The sequence below is a fragment of the Oncorhynchus clarkii genome, chromosome 4 (assembly GCF_045791955.1).
Source record: "Oncorhynchus clarkii lewisi isolate Uvic-CL-2024 chromosome 4, UVic_Ocla_1.0, whole genome shotgun sequence".
Lineage (NCBI taxonomy): Eukaryota > Metazoa > Chordata > Actinopteri > Salmoniformes > Salmonidae > Oncorhynchus > Oncorhynchus clarkii.
Genome location: NC_092150.1, coordinates 71,571,714 through 71,587,370, shown reverse-complemented (window position 1 = coordinate 71,587,370; position 15,657 = coordinate 71,571,714). Strand labels below are relative to the sequence as shown.

The following is a 15,657-nucleotide window of genomic DNA, read 5'->3' as shown; positions in this document are numbered from 1 at the left end:
CAGGATGAAGTGGGCCTACCTGCTGGGACGACCACCGAGAAGGAGCTGAGTGTAGAGGGAAGCGGTGTGATGAGGAGGGTTGGCGTAAAGTGCAAACAGAAGGATACGTGCTCTAGTAGCTCAGAGATGGAACATGATGAGAGTTTGGATGTATTACCTGCGGAGAGGACCACCGAGTTCGGCCTCATCCCGAGGATGAAAAGGATGTTTCTGGTCCAGTGGGAGTGATGTTTGTGGAGAGAATGGATCCTTGCATTTTGGCTGATCCATATGGGATGACAGGTTGGGGACCGTTGAGTTGGTGAGAGTAACTCGGAGTGGATAAGTGAGGAGTGGGAGCTCTGCATAACGCGATTAGGGACAAGAAATGAGACTTGCTTTGCTCTCATTGAAAGGAGTCATCATTGAAAGGAGTGATAACGGGGGGGGGGGCATTAAGTGTTGAGGATCAGTTGAAATTGAAGTTTCCCAATGTCTGTGATGCACACCGTTTGGTGCAACGCAGATCCGGTGGAGAGCGTGGGGAAACGGAGAACACATTGTCTGTCCTGCTGAGTTTTGATGTAGAGCTTTTGCACGACAAGGTCAAGTTAGGAGGTGTAAGTTATCTCATGAGAGCTTTTGTTTCCAAAAATACTACAGTGTTTTAGGTGTCAAGTATATGAGCATGTTGCAGCAGTGTGTAGGAGGGAGATTCCTAGATGTGAGAAGTGTGCATGAGGGCATGAGATGAAGAAATATGTAGTATCGGTGGAGAAAGTTGTGTGTGTTAGCTGTGGGGGTGCCTGTGGGGTTGGACATCGGAGGTGTCCAATGAGAAAAATGCAGGTTGAGGTTGCCAGGGTTAGAGTAGTACAGAAAGTATTGTTTGCCAAAGCAGTGAAGAGAGTGGTAGAGGAATATGGGTACAGGGTGAGGGATACTGAGAGGATTCCTGTGAGTAGGCAGAGACCAAGAGAGAATGATGGGAAGAAAAGTGCTTCAGTAAATTGGGCTGTTTAGCATTCACAGCCATGGTTGTCAATTGTACTAGAGAAATGGATCGGAAGTCACAGAAAATAGAGGTTGTGGTGGCTGCGGCAGAGAAGTACTGCATAACATTTCCAGGAGGTGTTGAGTGGTAGTGTTCTGTCCTCTCAGACTGTCTGGAGTACGATTAAATAGGGCAATGTTGGGTGTGCTACGTTCCTAAGGGAAGGTCTTGTACAGTGCCTTGCGAAAGTATTCGGCCCCCTTGAACTTTGCAACCTTTTGCCACATTTCAGGCTTCAAACATAAAGATATAAAACTGTATTTTTTTGTGAAGAATCAACAACAAGTGGGACACAATCATGAAGTGGAACGACATTTATTGGATATTTCAAACTTTTTTAACATATCAAAAACTGAAAAATTGGGCGTGCAAAATTATTCAGCCCCCTTAAGTTAATACTTTGTAGCGCCACCTTTTGCTGCGATTACAGCTGTAAGTCGCTTGGGGTATGTCTCTATCAGTTTTGCACATCGAGAGACTGACATTTTTTCCCATTCCTCCTTGCAAAACAGCTCGAGCTCAGTGAGGTTGGATGGAGAGCATTTGTGAACAGCAGTTTTCAGTTCTTTCCACAGATTCTCGATTGGATTCAGGTCTGGACTTTGACTTGGCCATTCTAACACTTGGATATGTTTATTTTTGAACCATTCCATTGTAGATTTTGCTTTATGTTTTGGATCATTGTCTTGTTGGAAGACAAATCTCCATCCCAGTCTCAGGTCTTTTGCAGACTCCATCAGGTTTTCTTCCAGAATGGTCCTGTATTTGGCTCCATCCAACTTCCCATCAATTTTAACCATCTTCCCTGTCCCTGCTGAAGAAAAGCAGGCCCAAACCATGATGCTGCCACCACCATGTTTGACAGTGGGGATGGTGTGTTCAGCTGTGTTGCTTTTACGCCAAACATAACGTTTTGCATTGTTGCCAAAAAGTTCAATTTTGGTTTCATCTGACCAGAGCACCTTCTTCCACATGTTTGGTGTGTCTCCCAGGTGGCTTGTGGCAAACTTTAAACAACACTTTTTATGGATATCTTTAAGAAATGGCTTTCTTCTTGCCACTCTTTCATAAAGGCCAGATTTGTGCAATATACGACTGATTGTTGTCCTATGGACAGAGTCTCCCACCTCAGCTGTAGATCTCTGCAGTTCATCCAGAGTGATCATGGGCCTCTTGGCTGCATCTCTGATCAGTCTTCTCCTTGTATGAGCTGAAAGTTTAGAGGGACGGGCAGGTCTTGGTAGATTTGCAGTGATCTGATACTCCTTCCATTTCAATATTATCGCTTGCACAGTGCTCCTTGGGATTTTTAAAGCTTGGGAAATCTTTTTGTATCCAAATCCGGCTTTAAACTTCTTCACAACAGTATCTCGGACCTGCCTGGTGTGTTCCTTGTTCTTCATGATGCTCTCTGCGCTTTTAACGGACCTCTGAGACTATCACAGTGCAGGTGCATTTATACGGAGACTTGATTACACACAGGTGGATTGTATTTATCATCATTAGTCATTTAGGTCAACATTGGATCATTCAGAGATCCTCACTGAACTTCTGGAGAGAGTTTGCTGCACTGAAAGTAAAGGGGCTGAATAATTTTGCACGCCCAATTTTTCAGTTTTTGATTTGTTAAAAAAGTTTGAAATATCCAATAAATGTCGTTCAAATTCATGATTGTGTCCCACTTGTTGTTGATTCTTCACAAAAAATACAGTTTTATATCTTTATGTTTGAAGCCTGAAATGTGGAAAAAGGTCGCAAAGTTCAAGGGGGCCGAATACTTTCGCAAGGCACTGTATATTGTAATATACCTGTCCCATCTGAATATGAATGTGTGATGATGGAAATCTACAGTGCAGGTAGCAATATTAAGTTACAACATTTTTACAGCCCATGTCATCTGTAGAGAAGTTTGATGACATCAGGAGAATTGGGGTCTAGAGAGATATGGTGCGGCCACTTTAATACACCTAATAGTTTATGGGGAAGCACACATACAGATGCTAATGGTACTATTGTGGAAGATATGGAGACAAGAGCATTAGTATGTCTTAACGATGGGCGTGGTACATTAGTTGATGTTGTTAGAGGGGTTACATCCTGCCTGGACCTCACACTGGCTTCTAGCTCTATTGCATCTATGTGTGAATGGAATGTAAGGAATGATTCTGCTGTTGGAAGTGATCATTTCCTGATTTGGTGTACCCTGAACTGTCATGTTATTATTCCAGACAGGGTACCGTTCAGAAGATGGGTCTTTCATAAAGCAGACTGGGAAAAGTTTGGTGAGCATTGCTTAAAGTCTGTTGAACAGTTGTCTTTAGAGAGAACGGTTGATGTATGTAATGCCTCTGTGACCTCTGATTTTGCGTCTGCGAATTTATATGTACCAGTGAGTGAAGTGTGTGAGAAAAGGAAGGGGGTTCCTTGGTGGACTGAAGAGTGTACTGTAGCTATTCGAGAAAGAAATAGGGTTTACACAGTGTTGCGTAGGAATATGTCTCCTGAGAATCTAATTGTCATGTACTGTCATGTTGTGTCTTGTCTCTGTCCTTTCCCTTCATCCTGTCTCCCTCTGCTGGTCGTTGTTAGGTTACCTTTTCTCCTCCTCTTTCCCCCAGCTGTGCCTTGTCTCCTCCTAACCACCTCGTCACCCCTTTTCCCACCTGTTCCCTTTTTCCCTCTGATTAGGTCCCTATATCTCTCTCTGTTCCTGCTCCTGTCCTTGTCGGATTCTTGTTTGTTTGTTGTGTTTCATGCCTGAACCAGACTGTCGTCATGTTTGCTGTAACCTTGTCTTGTCCTGTCGGAATCTGCCGGTCCGTCTGAGCCTACCTATGTTTGGTAATTAAAGAAGCTCTGTTTAAGTTAATTCGCTTTTGGGTCCTCATTCACGCACCGTAACAGAAGAATCCGACCAAGAATGGACCCAGCGACTTCGGATCCTCTCCACTCAGCCGTCGGGATCCAGGGAGCGATGCTAGGCAGACACGAGCAGGAAGTGTCTGCTGCTCGACATGCCGTTGAGACCCTGGCCACCCAAGTCTCCAACCTCACAGAACAGGTTCACCATCTCCGCCTCGATCCACCGGCCACTTCCAGGGCTTTCGAATCTCCGGAGCCCAGAATCAATAACCCGCCGTGTTACTCTGGGGAGCCCACTGAATGCCGCTCGTTCCTCACCCAGTGTGATATTGTGTTTTCTCTCCAGCCCAACACTTACTCCAGGAGCACTGCTCGTGTCGCCTACGTCATATCTCTCCTTATTGGACGGGCTCGTGAGTGGGGCACGGCAATCTGGGAGGCAAGGGCTGAGTGTACTAACCAGTATCAGGACTTTAAGGAGGAGATGATACGGGTTTTTGATCGATCTGTTTTTGGGGAGGAGGCTTCCAGGGCCCTGTCTTCCCTATGTCAAGGCAATCGATCCATAACAGACTACTCTATTGAGTTTCGCACTCTTGCTGTCTCCAGTGGCTGGAACGAGCCGGCCTTGCTCGCTCGTCTTCTGGAGGGTCTCCGCGCAGAGGTAAAGGATGAGATTCTCTCCCGGGAGGTTCCTTCCAGCGTGGATTCCTTGATTGAACTCGCTATTCGCATTGAGCGACGGGTTGATCTTCGTCACCGAGCTCGTGGAAAGGAGCTCGCGCTCTCCGTCGCCCCCCTCTCCGCATCACTACCATCTTCCTCTGCCGGCTCGGGTGCTGAGCCCATGCAGCTGGGAGGTATCCGCATCTCGACTAAGGAGAGGGAACGGAGAATCACCAACCGCCTCTGTCTCTATTGCGGTTCCGCTGGTCATTTTGTCACTTCATGTCCAGTAAAAGGCCAGAGCTCGTCAGTAAGCGGAGGGCTACTGGTGAGCGCTACTACTCCTGTCTCTCCTTCAAGATCCTGCACTACCTTGTCGGTCCATCTACGCTGGACCGGTTCGTCAGCTTCCTGCAGTGCCTTAATAGACTCTGGGGCGGAGGGCTGTTTTATGGACGAGACCTGGGCTCGGGAACATGACATTCCTCTCAGACAGTTAAAGGAGCCCACGGCCTTGTTCGCCCTGGATGGTAGTCCTCTCCCCAGGATTCAGCGTGAGACGCTACCTTTAACCCTCACTGTTTCTGGTAATCATAGTGAAACCATTTCTTTTTTAATTTTTCGTTCACCTTTTACACCTGTTGTTTTGGGCCATCCCTGGCTAGTTTGTCATAATCCTTCCATTAATTGGTCTAGTAATTCTATCCTCTCCTGGAACGTCTCTTGTCATGTGAAATGTTTAATGTCTGCTATCCCTCCTGTTTCCTCTGTCTCTTCTTCACAGGAGGAGCCTGGTGATTTGACAGGGGTGCCGGAGGAATATCACGATCTGCGCACGGTGTTCAGTCGGTCCAGGGCCACCTCTCTTCCTCCACACCGGTCGTATGATTGTAGTATTGATCTCCTTCCGGGAACCACCCCCCCCCGGGGTAGACTATACTCTCTGTCGGCTCCCGAACGTAAGGCTCTCGAAGATTATTTGTCTGTAGCTCTTGACGCCGGTACCATAGTCCCCTCCTCCTCTCCCGCCGGAGCGGGGTTTTTTTTTGTCAAGAAGAAGGACGGGTCTCTGCGCCCCTGCATAGATTATCGAGGGCTGAATGACATAACAGTGAAGAATCGTTATCCGCTTCCTCTTATGTCTTCAGCCTTCGAGATCCTGCAGGGAGCCAGGTTTTTCACTAAGTTGGACCTTCGTAACGCTTACCATCTCGTGCGCATCAGGGAGGGGGACGAGTGGAAGACGGCGTTTAACACTCCGTTAGGGCACTTTGAATACCGGGTTCTTCCTTTCGGCCTCGCTAACGCTCCAGCTGTCTTTCAGGCATTAGTCAATGATGTCCTGAGAGACATGCTGAACATCTTTGTTTTCGTTTACCTTGACGATATCCTGATTTTTTCACCGTCACTCCAGATTCATGTTCAGCACGTTCGACGTGTCCTCCAGCGCCTTTTAGAGAATTGTCTTTTTGTGAAGGCTGAGAAGTGCACTTTTCATGCCTCCTCCGTCACATTTCTCGGTTCTGTTATTTCCGCTGAAGGCATTAAGATGGATCCCGCTAAGGTCCAAGCTGTCATTGATTGGCCCGTCCCTAAGTCACGCGTCGAGCTGCAGCGCTTTCTCGGCTTCGCGAACTTCTATCGTCGTTTCATCCGTAATTTCGGTCAGGTGGCAGCTCCTCTCACAGCCCTTACTTCTGTCAAGACGTGCTTTAAGTGGTCCGTTTCCGCCCAGGGAGCTTTTGATCTCCTCAAGAATCGTTTTACATCCGCTCCTATCCTTGTTACACCTGACGTCTCTAGACAGTTTGTTGTCGAGGTTGACGCGTCAGAGGTGGGCGTGGGAGCCATTCTTTCTCAGCGCTCCCTCTCTGACGACAAGGTCCACCCATGCGCGTATTTTTCTCATCGCCTGTCGCCGTCGGAACGTAACTATGATGTGGGTAACCGCGAACTGCTCGCCATCCGGTTAGCCCTAGGCGAATGGCGACAGTGGTTGGAGGGGGCGACCGTTCCTTTTGTCGTTTGGACTGACCATAGGAACCTTGAGTACATCCGTTCTGCCAAACGACTTAATGCGCGTCAGGCGCGTTGGGCGCTGTTTTTCGCTCGTTTCGAGTTCGTGATTTCTTATCGTCCGGGCTCTAAGAACACCAAGCCTGATGCTTTGTCTCGTCTCTTCAGTTCTTCAGTAGCCTCCACTGACCCCGAGGGGATTCTCCCTGAGGGGCGTGTTGTCGGGTTGACTGTCTGGGGAATTGAGAGGCAGGTAAAGCAAGCGCTCACTCACACTCCGTCGCCGCGCGCTTGTCCTAGGAACCTTCTTTTCGTTCCCGTTCCTACTCGTCTGGCCGTTCTTCAGTGGGCTCACTCTGCCAAGTTAGCCGGCCACCCTGGCGTTCGGGGTACGCTTGCTTCCATTCGCCAGCGTTTTTGGTGGCCCACCCGGGAGCATGACACGCGTCGTTTCGTGGCTGCTTGTTCGGTCTGCGCGCAGACTAAGTCCGGTAACTCTCCTCCTGCCGGCCGTCTCAGGCCGCTTCCTATTCCCTCTCGACCGTGGTCTCACATCGCCTTAGATTTTGTCACCGGACTGCCTTCGTCAGCGGGGAAGACTGTTATTCTTACGGTTGTCGATAGGTTCTCTAAGGCGGCTCATTTCATTCCCCTTGCTAAGCTTCCTTCTGCTAAAGAGACGGCACAAATCATCATCGAGAATGTTTTCAGAATTCATGGCCTTCCGTCAGACGTCGTTTCGGACAGAGGTCCGCAATTCACGTCTCAATTTTGGAGGGAGTTTTGCCGTTTGATTGGGGCTTCCGTCAGTCTCTCTTCCGGCTTTCACCCCCAGTCTAACGGTCAAGCAGAACGGGCCAATCAGACTATTGGTCGCATCTTACGCAGTCTTTCTTTTCGCAACCCTGCGTCTTGGTCAGAACAGCTCCCCTGGGCAGAATACGCCCACAACTCGCTTCCTTCGTCTGCGACCGGGCTATCTCCTTTTCAGAGTAGCCTCGGGTACCAGCCTCCGCTGTTCTCATCTCAGTTCGCCGAGTCCAGCGTCCCCTCCGCTCAGGCTTTTGTCCAACGTTGCGAGCGCACCTGGAAGAGGGTCAGGTCTGCACTTTGCCGTTATAGGACGCAGACTGTGAGGGCTGCTAATAAGCGTAGAACTAAGAGTCCTAGATATTGTCGCGGTCAGAGAGTTTGGCTCTCCACTCAGAACCTTCCCCTTAAGACGGCTCTCGCAAGTTGACCCCGCGGTTCATTGGTCCGTTCCGTATTTCTCGGGTCATTAATCCTGTCGCAGTTCGACTTCTTCTTCCGCGATACCTTCGTCGCGTCCACCCGGTCTTCCATGTCTCCTGCATCAAGCCCGTCCTTCGCGCCCCCGCTCGTCTTCCCCCCCCCCCCCCCATCCTTGTCGAGGGCGCACCCATCTACAGGGTCCGTAGAATTTTAGACATGCGTCCTCGGGGCCGTGGTCACCAGTACCTCGTAGATTGGGAGGGGTACGGTCCTGAGGAGAGGAGTTGGGTTCCCTCTCGGGACGTGCTGGACCGTGCGCTGATTTCCTCCGTTGCCGCCAGGTTTCCTCCTCGAGTGCGCCAGGAGGCGCTCGGTGAGAGATGTACTGTCATGTTGTGTCTTGTCTCTGTCCTTTCCCTTCAGTCTCCCTCTGCTGGTCGTTGTTAGGTTACCTTTTCTCCTCCTCTTTCCCCCAGCTGTGCCTTGTCTCCTCCTAACCACCTCGTCACCCCTTTTCCCACCTGTTCCCTTTTTCCCTCTGATTAGGTCATTAATGCCTGAACCAGACTGTCGTCATGTTTGCTGTAACCTTGTCTTGTCCTGTCGGAATCTGAGCCTAATTTTGGTAATTAAAGAAGCTCTGTTTAAGTTAATTCGCTTTTGAGGCAGTTCTGCTCTACAATAGGCAGGGGTACTGAGCTGGGGGATGTATGGTCTATGTTGAAGAAGATGACTGGAAGAAGCAAGTCCACTCAAATTCCAGTTTTGGTTCTAGGTCAAAAAATGGCTGTAACTGATCAAGAAAAAGCTGACTTGTTGGGGAAGACATTTGATAAGGTACATAGTGGGGTTACTTTGGATCAAGTATATAAGCAACACAGGTGTGAAATTTTAAATGCTCCTGTTAATGTGTATAAGAAAGGGGATACTGTTGGCTCCTCTTTGAATGCTGTTTTTACCATACAGGAGATGGGTTCAGCCTTAAAAGGCTGTGGATATACAGCCCCAGGTCATGATCAGTTAACCCACTGTTCCTAGGCCGTCATTGAAAATAAGAATTTGTTCTTAACTGACTTGCCTAGTTAAATAAAGGTAAAATAAAAAATACATAAATAAAAGTTGTGCTATGTAATGTTTAATCATCTACCTGATGAGGTCATACATGTTCTCCTGGGATTATTTAATACGATTTGGAGTGAGGGGGTTATACCTTCTGGTTGGAAATGTGCAGTAATATTACTTTTTTATAAAGCCTGGTAAGGAACCTTTATGTGCTGATAGTTACAGACCAATAGCACTGACCTCTAACTTGTGTAAACTGATGGAAAAGATGATAGTCAACAGATTGTCATATTTCCTGGAACATAGAGGTTTATTCAGTCAATGTCAAAGTGGATTCCGTAAAGGTAGATCTACTTTGGATGCATTAGTGAAGGTGATCAATGAAGTTGAAAAAACTTTACATTGAAAAGGCTTATGACACTATGTGGAGAGAAGGCCTACAGACTTGGTATTGGTGGGCAATTATGCAACTAGGTTTTGGTCTTCTTATTTAATCTCTCTTTTCTCTCTCTTTTCTCTCTCTTTTTTATCTGATGCCTATGGAGTAGACAATGGTATTCCTCAAGGCAGTGCTGTCAGTCCTATGTTGTTCAACATTATGATTAACAATGTGTTTTCAAATGTAGGTAGGGATATTGGGGCTTCCCTGTATGCTGATGATGGAGCTATTTGGAAGAGGGGAAGCAATGTCTCTCGTGTGATCAAATCTACTCAACAAGCTATAGTGGATGTTGAAAGATGGTCAATTGACTTGGGTTTTTAAATTGTCAGTGGCAAAGTCTTGTTGTATGTTCTTCTCAAAGAAGAAAGTTGCTTATAATATACAGTTGTTTCTGTATGGACAGTCTATGGGAGGGTTTCTAAATATAAATATTTGGGTTTATGGTTCAATGAGCAATATACATGGAAAGATCATGTCACGTGTGCTCCCTCTCCGGCCTCTAGCTTACCAGGCTGCTCGTTATGGCAGGGGCGGCAGGGTAGCCTAGTGGTTAGAGCGTTGGACTAGTAACCGGAAGGTTGCAAGTTCAAATCCCCGAGCTGACAAGGTACAAATTTGTTATTCTGCCCCTAGGCCGTCATTGAAAATAAGATTTTGTTCTTAACTGACTTGCCTAGTTAAATAAAGGTTAAAAAAATGGCGCACACCTGTTACCTGCACGTCATCAGACTCACCTGGACTCCATCACTTCCCTTATTGCCTTCCCTATATATGTCACTCCCTTTGGTTCATCATTGTTTCTTGTCTGTGTGCTGTTAGTGTTTCTTGTTTTGTATTATGTTCCATTTATTTTATTAAAACACTCACTCCCTGATCTTGCTTCCCGACCGACTCTCAGCAAACATCGTTACAGATCATGTCATAAATGTTGAAACAAAGTGTGGTATGTGCTCGGTCTTTGGTTATGAATGGGGTGCTGATAGACAATCGTTGATGGATATTTATAGAGCTCTGATCAGGATGACAATTGATTTGGGGTGTATAGTTTATGGAACAGCGGCGAGAACTTGGCTTCAAAGGCTGGATAGAATCCAGTACACAGCGGCGTAAACAATTGTCGTTAGCTTATTGGGTTAGGTTGAAAGGCTGTGAGGTTGAGCATCCCACTGCTACTGTTCAAGATTGAACTGTTGGGAATATACTAGTAGACTAGACAGTTGTTTTGGTTGGACAGTTGGAAAGCTTGCTGATGAGAGTGGTTTGAGGGAGTTGGAGGTTGGCCCTTCTGTGGTGATAGGGGATGTTCCTCCATGGTTACTCCCAGATCCTGTTGTTGATCTAACCTAGCTAGAGAAAAGGAAAGATTGGTCAGATGTCAATGAAATTGGGAAACTGGTTGACAATTGGTAGAAGTTTTTATGCTTTTTTTTACGACTTTTCACAGATGGATCTAAGGACCCAGTTAGTGAGTACACAGGAGCAGGCGTTTACATTCCTGAATTTGATTTGCAGATATATAGAAGACTAACAGATGAACTGTCAGTATACTTAGTTGAACTGTTGGCGATATTAGTTGCCTTCCAGTGGGTGGAGGACGTACAACCTGTCAGAATTATAGTATGCTCAGATTCTCTGTCTGTATTGAGTAGTTTATCATCTGGTACATCTCATTTGGGGGATGGGGGAGGGTCTATTAGAAGTTAGTAGGGCTTTTTTTATTTTCTCAGAAGTACTGAGTTAGGTAGGAGGATTTTGAAATGTTGTAAACTATGGTTGACCACACACTCCGATAGGTTTATGCGTGGACACAACAATACAGACTCTGAGTCTGACATTTTGTTGTGATTGGGAAGCAGCGGGCTGTCACTTGGTTTGGAGCTCAGGGAGAAGTGATGGAGAGGCTGAAAGCTGTGGCTAGCGATGAATCGTTACTCGGTGTGGTGACGGTTCGGCGCGGCTGTGCTGTGACTGGGTCAGAGATGGCAGGAGATAGTGATGGAGAAGAAAGTGAAGCAAGTATGGAGCACAGTGGTACAAATACAGGAGGGCGTATTTAAGAGAAAAAGAAAGTGGTTAGAAAAAGGGAGCAGGGGTTTGAAAGGGAGTGAGAGGTCTATGGAGGCAGAGAGGAGGCAGAAAAGGACGTTTGAGGAGACCAACATAGTTTCCAACGCTAGTGGCAGTTCGGAGGTAGAAAGTGCCGAGGTAGGGAACATAAGACACGAGGGGAGCATGGATGTGAGGAGGAGCAGAAAGGGATTCTGAAGTTTAGGGAGGAAGGGTAGTTGTGGCTATGATTCCAATAAGGTTGACAGCTGTGGTAAAAGAGTGGATTGGGGAAGTTGTCAATGCTAAAATGTTGAGATGGGATCTTGTAGGTGTTCTGTAAGGACATGGCGCAGAGGGAAAAAGCTCTCAGAGTGAAGCAAATAGGGAAGTGTAAGGTGGTGTGGAGCAGCCGGACTGATCAAGCAGGGAAGCAGTGGATTAAAGGGGTGATAACAGGAGTGCTTGTGAGTGCTAGTATTAAAGAGGGAAGGGACAACTTGAGAGGAGGAGTTCTAGTGAATGTTCAAAGATTGCAAGCAACAAGGGGTGGAGTTAGGGTAGATAGCCTGTCTATTCTGTTACACTTCAAGGACCCGGGTACTGCCAAATAAAGTAACCATATGATATATTAGTTATTATGTGAGGGCGTATGTACCGACGCCTTGAAGATGTTTTAACTGCCAGAGGTTTGGGCAACAGCCTGTAAAGAAAAAAAGAGGTGTGTCGGGTGTGTCGGGGAGCATGAGTATGGGAAGAGTGGGGATGGTGTACAATCAAGGTGCTGCAGTTTTGGGGGTGCTCATAGTGTGGCATATAGTGGGTGTGAGGCTATGAAGATGGCAGTGGAGGTGCAACAAGTGAGAGTGGAGAGAGGGGTGTCATATGCAGAGGCAGTGAGGGTGGTCCAGGTCCAGAGAGATACAGGTTCAAGGAAGAAATGGGTAGGAGCATCTACACTGGGGATTACGGGGCAGGTGGGCAGCGATATGGTATACATAGATAAGAGAAAGTTGGTGATGTTCGTAGCATGAGCTATCAATAGCACTGCTGAAGTAGAGTCTAAAACAAAGAGGATTCAGCTAATAGTGAAAACTGCTGGGAGACATCTGATTATGACAGGGTTGGCATGGGAAGAGGTTTGAGATGACCTCAGTCAGCCGAGGGTGGAGTCATTGATTACTGGATCTTAATTATGGTGGTAGTACTACAATGGAATGCTCCAAGCCTGTCGGCCAATGGGCAGGAGTTCAAGCAGTTCATTGTAGATATGACAGCTAAGCCTGATGTGATTTGTGTGCAGGAAACATGGCTCAAACCGACTGTGGAGTTTACCATACAGGGATATGTAGTGGTTCATAGGGACAGAGATGTAGGGGGAGGGGTGTGCCACCTTCATGAAGCAAGGACTTTCCTACAGGATGCTACACAAAGGTATTGACAGGAATATGTGGTGGTGGAGTTGTGGTTGACAGGAGGAGTGATAGTGGTAGTGAACTACTATAATCTGTGTCAGATATTGGACCTGGAAGTGTTGGAGAGGGTGGAGGGCCAGGATAGAATTAAGGTAATGGTGTGGGGATTTTAATGGGAGGAGGTCAGATACCTGGCCGTTTATAGAGAGGAGGTCAGATACCTGGCTGTGTGGTGCAAGGACAACAACCTCTTCCTCAACGTGATCAAGACAAAGGAGATGATTGTGGACTACAGGAAAAGGAGGGGCTGTAGTGGCGCAGGTTGAGAGTTTCAAGTTCCTTGGTGTCCACATCACCAACAAACTAACATGGTCCAAGCACACCAAGACGGTGGTGAAGAGGGCACGACAAAACCTATTCCCCCCCAGGAGACCGAAAAGATTTGGCATGGGTCCTTAGATCCTCAAAAGGTTCTACAGCTGCACCATCAAGAGCATCTTGACTGGTTGCATCACTGCCTGGCATGGCAACTGCACGGCCAAAGGGTAGTGCGTACGGCCCAGTACGTCACTGGGGCCAAGCTTCCTGCCATCTAGGACCTATATACCAGGCGGCCCTAAAAATTGTCAAAGACTCCAGCCACCTTAGTCATAGACTGTTCTCTCTGCTACCACACGGCAAGTGGTACCGGAACGCCAAGTCTAGGTCCAAGAGACTTTCTTAACAGCTACTATCCCCAAGCCATAAGACTCCTGAACAATGGCTATCCAGACTATTTGCATTGCCCCCCACTCCCCTCTTTTACGCTGCTGCTACTCCCTGTTTATTATCTATACATAGTCACTTTCATAACTCTATCTCATGTACATATTACTTCAATTACCTTGACTAACAGGTACCCCCTGTGTATAGCCTTGCAATTGTTATTTTACTGCTGCTCTTTAATTATTTGTTACTTTTATTTCTTATTTTTGTAGGTATTTTTCTTTAATCTGCATTGTTGGTTAAGGGCTTGTAAGTAAGCATTTCACTGTAAGGGCTACACGTGTTGTATTCAGCGCATGTGATTTTATTTGATCATTACCCCGTAGTATGCACAGTAGGCTGGAGGGAGGAGGTGGTGTCAGTGGATGGAGTAGGCAGGTGGGTGTTGGGAAGGGCAAAGTGGGATTAGTTTCAGGAGCTGAGTGAGCAGGTGATGGCTCGGGTGTATATGAGAGGGGATGTGGATAGTATGAATAAATGGGTGAGAACAGCGTTAGTGGGGACAGCCACTGAGGAGGAGGAGGAGGAGGAGGAGGAGGAGGAGGAGGAGGAGGAAAGGGAAAAGAGGTCATGTTGGCATCGGTTCTGTGACACCAATGGAAGGGCGACACCTGTGGGAGAAGTGTGGGGGATGATTAAGAGGACAAGTGGGGTCAGATGGGAGTGGGATTATCCAGTGTTGACGATCGGGAAGGATGTGGCAGTAACAGATGAGGAGAAGGCATAGATGATGGCCAAAACGTTGTCCAAGTGCATAGCTCGGCAAATTTGGCAGGTGAGGGGGAGAGGGGGAGAGGGGGAGACGGGCAGAGGGGGAGAAAGGGAGAGGGGGAGAGGGGGAGAGAGGGAGAGGGGCAGAGGGGGAGAGAGGGAGAGGGGGAGAGGGGGAGAGGGGGAGAGAGGGAGAGGGGGAGAGAAAGGAGCATCCTGGAGTGCTGGATAGGAGGGAGGATGTAACTGATGAATGCACCATTTACCATGGCAGAGGTGAAAAAGGTAAATAGGTTAGGCTGTGGTAACTTCACCTGGGAAAGATGAGGTGTGCTATGTTATGTTGGCCCATCTTAGTGATGGTGCATTGGATAAGGAATTGGTGTTGTACAACAGAGTGTGGGAGAAGGAGAAACTACCAGGCAGTTGGAAGGAGGCAGTAGTGGTACCAATCCGGAAGCCAGGAAAGGACCCAACGAGGCCATCAAGCTATCCTTCCAATAGCTTTAACATCACATGTATGTAAGATTATGGAATGTATGATTATGGAGACGCTAACTTACTTCCTGGAGAGCAGGGGGCTAGTATCGCCACATCAGAGTGAGTTCAGGAAGGGTAGGAGAACTACAGACTCAGTGATCTGCTTAAAAGCAGAGGTCAGGAAGGCTCAGGTGAACAAGGAGTCTGTTGTAGCTAACTTTTTGATGTGGAGAAGGCGTATGATATGATGTGGAAGGAGGGGCTGTTAATCAAGCTTGATATCATTGGGTTAGGAGGAAGAACGCACAACTGGATAAAGGATTTCCTGTTTGGAAGGTCTATCCAGGTGAGGGTGGGAAAGTCTTTATCAGGCAGCTAGCTACCTAGTGGATAATGGTAGACCAATGGGGAGGGTGATTCGTCCTCTGTTGTTCTCAATCACGATCAATTATGTTTACTCAGGTACAGACGGATATTGAGAGGTCGTTATTTGCAGATGATGGGGCCTTATGGAAGAGGGGAAGAAATGTGCCATACATAGTCAGGAAGGTACAGTAAGCAATTGATGAGGTAGAGCGGTGGGCATTAATGTTGGGATTCAGGTTCTCTGTAGAGAAATCTCAGACAGTGTTCTTTACCAGGGTGAAGGTGGGAGATCAGGTATGCTTGAGGTTATATGGGAGAAACTTGGAGAGGGTGGGGGCCTTCAGGTTCCTTGGGGTGTACTTTGACACTAGACTGACCTGGGCAGAACACAATGAGAGAGTGGTGGGAAAGTGTAAGAAGGTGCTAAATGTGATGCGCTGTCTGACGGGGAAGGAGTGGGGGGGGCTGGGCGTTCCTCATTCAGGACCATGTATGTTGTATTGATCCGATCTGTAATAGACTATGGCAGTATAGCATATGGTTCGGGCAGCCAGGACCTC

General features: G+C 47.5%; 2 protein-coding genes across 3 annotated transcripts in view; both read left to right on the top strand.

Annotated features, from left to right (window-relative positions):
* The window catches only part of LOC139407254 (transmembrane protein 18), a 30,146-nt gene that overhangs the window by 6,558 nt on the left and 7,931 nt on the right, over positions 1–15,657 (top strand). The gene's annotated exons all lie outside the window — the stretch shown is intronic.
* Positions 8,137–15,657, top strand: part of LOC139407252 (kinesin family member 25) — a 274,790-nt gene continuing 267,269 nt past the window's right edge. The window contains exon 1 of the mRNA XM_071150866.1: positions 8,137–8,183. The gene's annotated coding sequence lies outside the window, so the exon portion shown is untranslated. The remainder of the gene's footprint in view (positions 8,184–15,657) is intronic.